The sequence below is a fragment of the Halichoerus grypus genome, chromosome 13 (assembly GCF_964656455.1).
Source record: "Halichoerus grypus chromosome 13, mHalGry1.hap1.1, whole genome shotgun sequence".
In the NCBI taxonomy this organism is placed as follows: Eukaryota; Metazoa; Chordata; class Mammalia; order Carnivora; family Phocidae; genus Halichoerus; species Halichoerus grypus.
This window is the reverse complement of record NC_135724.1, coordinates 90011803-90017143: the sequence shown is the minus strand read 5'-3', so window position 1 is coordinate 90017143 and position 5341 is coordinate 90011803. Positions and strand designations below refer to the sequence as shown.

General features: G+C 49.1%; 1 long non-coding RNA gene across 1 annotated transcript; it reads right to left on the bottom strand.

Moving 5' to 3' along the window:
• Window positions 1-838: 838 nt before the first annotated feature.
• LOC118528391 (uncharacterized) lies at window positions 839-3558 on the bottom strand. Its single transcript, XR_004913624.2, has 3 exons — window positions 3409-3558; window positions 1304-1389; window positions 839-1031 (listed from the first exon to the last, which is right to left on the bottom strand). It is a non-coding gene; the product is annotated as an uncharacterized LOC118528391 (long non-coding RNA).
• Between the last annotated feature and the right edge of the window lie 1783 nt (window positions 3559-5341).

The following is a 5341-nucleotide window of genomic DNA, read 5'->3' as shown; positions in this document are numbered from 1 at the left end:
TAAGCGAATCTCATCTTAATTTCACAGTGTGGAAACGCTGCTTTCACTCTCGGCGCAAAAGACAAGGGGTGACTTCTCTTCCACCAGCCGTGTTTTCTCCCAGTGAAATTTCCTCCGGGCACCTCCTTCCCTTCGCATCGGACTTGTTGGCAGCTCTGTGCTCCATCACTGTTTCCACGGGCTTCTCTCAGTCCTTTGGAATTCAACTCATTGTCTTACAGGCTCGATTTAACAACGTCGTTGGCTGGAATTGGGATCCACCAATGTCCCTCGAGTGACTGCCGGACGCAAGATGCTCTTGTCACCACCTTCACGCTGCAGACGGGTGCCAAAGTGCATCTCTTAGTTCCCCCCAGGGCATGCCAAATAGGCCCTTTGCAACTGCCACATCCTCCCCGAGGGGCTTTAGCAGTGGCACCTTGCAAAGTGGGGAGACCTTCCGTGGGACTTCGATGGCCAACCTGTCTTTGGAGCCATTTGCCCACATGAGCCGAGGTTGGAGTAGCTGACCCTGGTTCTTCTGGGAGGTTCCCAGATTCCTGGCCATCCACCGTGTTTCCTACTACTGTTTTTCTAGCCTACTTAGCTATTCAGGGGGAAAATATCACAGTGGGTAGGAAGTTTTTGCTCAAAAGCCAAACAAAGAGAAGAAAAACAAGAGCAAAGGGAAAGAACGTTAAAAAAAAAAAATAATAAAGCCTTTGAGAAATACCGAATGCTCTTGTTAAGCAAATAATTCCCTAGGGCTTCCTAACAGACAAGGAAACCCGATAGCCGCAAAAATAAATCCAAGTTAAAGAAAATACCCCCCCCCAACCCCCCCACCCCAGTTCCAGATTGACTTTCTGTGCCTTCACTAGAGTTTGCCCACGGTGGGGCTCCTGGCATCTGCCGGTGTTGAGGGCCCAGTGAAGACTGCCTAGAAGCCAGCTGGTCAGAGTGCTGGACACATCTGGAAGCTTCTTAGACCCTCTCCTCTTGCCTGGGCTCCTGAAGCAGCTGTTCTGTTGTCGATCCTGGTGCCTTGGCTTCTAATCAAAGAGGAAGGGGAGGGTGAGGAAGTTTTTGACTTGGAACCACTGGCTGGATTTATCTCACCATTTAGGGCTTTGCTCAGATGTCACCCCCTCAGGATGCCTTCCCTGACCATCCTGCCTAGTCGCCCCTCCTTCCCTCCCCAGCCTCTGCGTTCCATGACCCTGCTTTTTGCTCTCCTTAGAATGTACTGCCCCCTAAAATCGTGGGGTTCACTTTTGGTGTGTCTCCCACACTAGCAGCAACTCCACGGAGGAAGGAACCTTACCTGTCTTATCCCCAGTCGATCCCCAGCACCTGGAAGAGTGTTGGGCGCATCATAGGTGCTCAGTCAATGTGGAATTAAATTGAACCCTTAAGAAGAAATGATAGAAAATATGCGTTCCAAAAGGATTGGACCCTACCTCCTAGGAGTTTCTTTACAAAAAAAGTTATATATATCTTTATATATAACTATATATCTTGATATAAATACATAAAGATATGTATAGTTATATATAAAGTTATATATATACACACACACACACATATGTATACATATACTTCTTTTCTATCAGTAATTCAATGAAAACAACTCTTGCAAAGCACAGCATGAAATAACCAGGGTCATTGTGAAGAATACCATGAGGTAATTCTGTAAATTACTTAACGAAATGGTGCATCGTGAGTGCTCGATGAATATTGGCACTTCCTAACAACTACTCATACTGAGCTCACGGTCAACGAAGTCCCGTTTTTTCCACGTATGCTGGTGTATCTTCCATTCTAGTCCTTTTGGTTTTTTGGAATGTGGTTTGATCTCTCCTACTATTCATCTTGTTATGCTCTGCCAAAAATATCTCACCCTGCCCCCCAAAAATATCTCACCATTCATCAGCTTATTTTTCCCAGCTTTGTATCATTGTTGAATGTAATCAGCATACTTTTGAAGGCCTTGTGAAAAATCATTGATAAAAATGTTGAACTGAATGGAACAAAGGCAGAGTCCTGTGGCATAATACTAGAGACCTTTCTGAAGGTTGGCATCAGCTGTGTTAGATCAGCCTTCCTTGGCTCGTCACTCTGATGGTTACAAAACCATTTAGTCATGCTCTCGCTGAGCTCACTCTTCCCCATCTTGTTCACCTTGTCAATGCCTTGCTGAAATGCAGGTACCCCTCAGAGTTACAGAATTCCTCTGATGTATCACTCCAGTGACCCAGAGTAGCCTCATCAAATAACTCAACCACCTTTGTCAGGTGTGACTTGTCCTAAGTGAACCCATCTTGGCTTCCAGAGATCACTCTTTTATAAATTCAGAAACAGTGCTCTGAGTAATGATATCAGTCACCTCAATCTACGCTCTGCTCAGGACCATATACCTACAAATCTCAGCGGCTTACAACAACAAAGGTTTACTGCTCACACTATGTGTCCATTAAAGGCCGCAGTCTTTACTCTGGGAACCCGGGTTTGTGGTAGACAGGAAAGAAAAGTGGACGATTTTGCCGTGGCCCCCAGGGCTTCACCCAGAAGTGAACTGTGTTTCTCGTGCTTACGCTCTGTTGGCTGAAATGAGTCACATGGTCGAGCCTGCTGTCAAAGGCACAGGGATATATCATGTATAGGGTGAGGGGCCTTAAGGATGGGCAGGGCTATCTCCAACAATAATACCATCTACGACTCTATCAGGAGTGGAATCCACCTCTTACCTTTCTAGAAAATTGGGTTTTCCCCAATACTATAGTTTCTGGAATTATCAAACTAACAATGGTTGAATCATAGGCTACATCAACATTCTGAGAACCCCAGAGTATGATTTGAATATTTACGTGAGACTCTGACCTGCTGGGACATTCGTGTAGATGAATTGTATTCCATTTCCCCACCCAGTTGCTGGAGCAGAGACCAGACTCCCCCTCAGCTCCCTCCCTCAACTGACCCCCAGATCCTGTAGACTTTCTCTGAAATATCTCAAAGTTCTGCCCCCTTGTCCTCAGTGCTAGGACAATGCCTGAGTTTAAAATCAAATCACCCCTCCTCTGGACTCATGAAATCACTCCTTTTTTTTTTTTTTTTTTTAAGATTTTATTTATTTGACAGAGAGAGTACAGAGGGAGAGTGAGAGGGAGAGACAGACTCCCCGCTAAGCAGAGACCCCAACTCGGGGCTCGATCCCAGGACCCTGGGATCATGACCTGAGTCGAAGGCAGATGCTTAACCAACTGAGCCACCCAGGCGCCCCTGAAATCACTTCCTAATGGACCCTTGGTCTCCCCTCTTGCCAGCCCCAGCCCATCTTCCTCCAGCTGGTTGAGAGATCTTTCGAAATTCAAGGACAACCATGATCCTCTCTTCTCTTTTTTAAACCTTCGGCCAATGTTGTGCCCTTACCTGTGGGCTGACATCCAGACTCCTCAGGGGACAGTATGATGTGACAGTCAAGAGCAGGATTTTCGCATCAGCCGGTTCGGGCTGAAAGCGGAGATCCCCACTATCTGTGTGAACGCTGGGAAGTCTCTCCACCTCTCTGAGCCTCTGTTCCCTCACTTGCAAAATGGTGATAATATTAGTCGCTACTCACAGGTTTTCGTGACATAATGAGATTCATTTACATGAGATAATGCGTGGAAAACACTTAGCAAAGGGTCTAGCACATCGTAAATGCTCCACAAACGGCAGCTAATGCTGTTATCACAGTTTGGATGTTACGAGACCCCCTTCTAGCCACTTTCACTCTGCCCCTCCCCCCGCCCCTGCCCCTTTCCACCTTTGGGCTGCGGCGTTGTCCCCGGGACATACACGCCATGCCCTTTTGTGTCAGGGCTTTGATACATGTTCCTTCTGCTTGAAATGTCCTCCTTGCTGGGAAAACGTAGGCATGTGGGGGGACTGTCTCCAACTCTTGGCAGCTTTACTCATGACTACCCAAACCTGGAAGCAACAGAGACACCCCCAGGAGGTGGGTGGGCAGCTGCGGCACCACCAGGCGCTGGAATATTATTCAGCAATGAAAAAAAAAAGTTATCAAGCCACGAAAAGGCACGGAGGAAGCTTAAGTGCATATCACTAAGTGAAAGAAGCCAGTCTGAAAAGACTGCAGACCTGGGATTCCAGCTATGGAACATTCTGGAAAAGGCACAACTATGGAGTGGTTGTTGGGGGCTGGGATCGGGAGGGAGGGTGAACATGTGGAGCCCTGGGGGTTTGGGGGGCAGTGAAACTATTCTGTAAGAGGGTAGAAATGTGGACACATGACATTATGCACTTGTTAAAACCCATAGAGCAAGAGTGAATCCCACACGAGAGTGAATCTTAATATAAGTTAATAAGAATATGTCAAATTACGATTCATCAACTGTTTCAAATGCACCGCTCCAGTGCAGCATGTTAGTAAGAGGGGGTCGTCTGAGCCAGAAACAGGGTATCCGGGCAGGCTCTGCTCACGTTTCTGCAAACCTGAAAGTGCTCTAAAGAATTGTTTATTAATTTAAAAAAATTTTTTTGAAAAAAATGCCTCTTTCACCTAAGGAGTCTGCGTTTCAATTCTGCCTTTGCCACTGATGATACACATCACCATCGAATGTATTATTTATTGCTTGGGCAAGTTACTTAGCCTCCCTGAGCCTCTGTCTCCGGGTCTGTAAAATGGGGCTCATGAGCGCGTAGGAGTCGAGTGAGTCGGCGTCGGCGCACACGTGCCCTGCGGTGCCCACCGCCTTTACACCGTTGTCCCGGGGCCCCAGTGGCGGCGTCCATGGTGACTGTAACGTGGGCAGTTCAGGGGGCAGAGCGGCTGGGGGCACCACCACCTGCGCCCCCAGAGCAGAACGAACCCGGGCAGCTCTAGGGAAGCCGCTAGGGCCTGGGTTCTTGTTCTCTTCTCCGAGAGAGGGGAGTTTGTTCCGTCGTCCTGGGCAGAAGGCTGAGGACTGGGAAGCCCCAGCACCCCATTCTGTTTGGCTGAAGAGGGACAAGCTCTTGGCCAAACACGACGTTCCCGAAGGGCTCAGCAGTGGCGCAGCTGAACCCGGGATGACACAGAGCAGGCAGCCCCAGGCTCGGGACCCACGCTGGCTGCTCTGGAAGCTCTCGGCTGCTCTCGGGACCCTCTCCGCGCCGTCCTGCTCCAGCAGCTCGCTGCAGCGATCGGCTGTGCAGCGGCCCCGCCCAGCTGTGTGCAGGTGTAGGGGGACCCACGCAGGAGCCCGCCTGGCCCTCGTGCGTGCGAGACCCAGGAGTGTCGCGAGTCAACGTCCACAGGGCCACCAGTGGGGTCAGCTGCCGATGGACATGCGTCCCCTTCCCATCTTCCTGGCAAACGGTT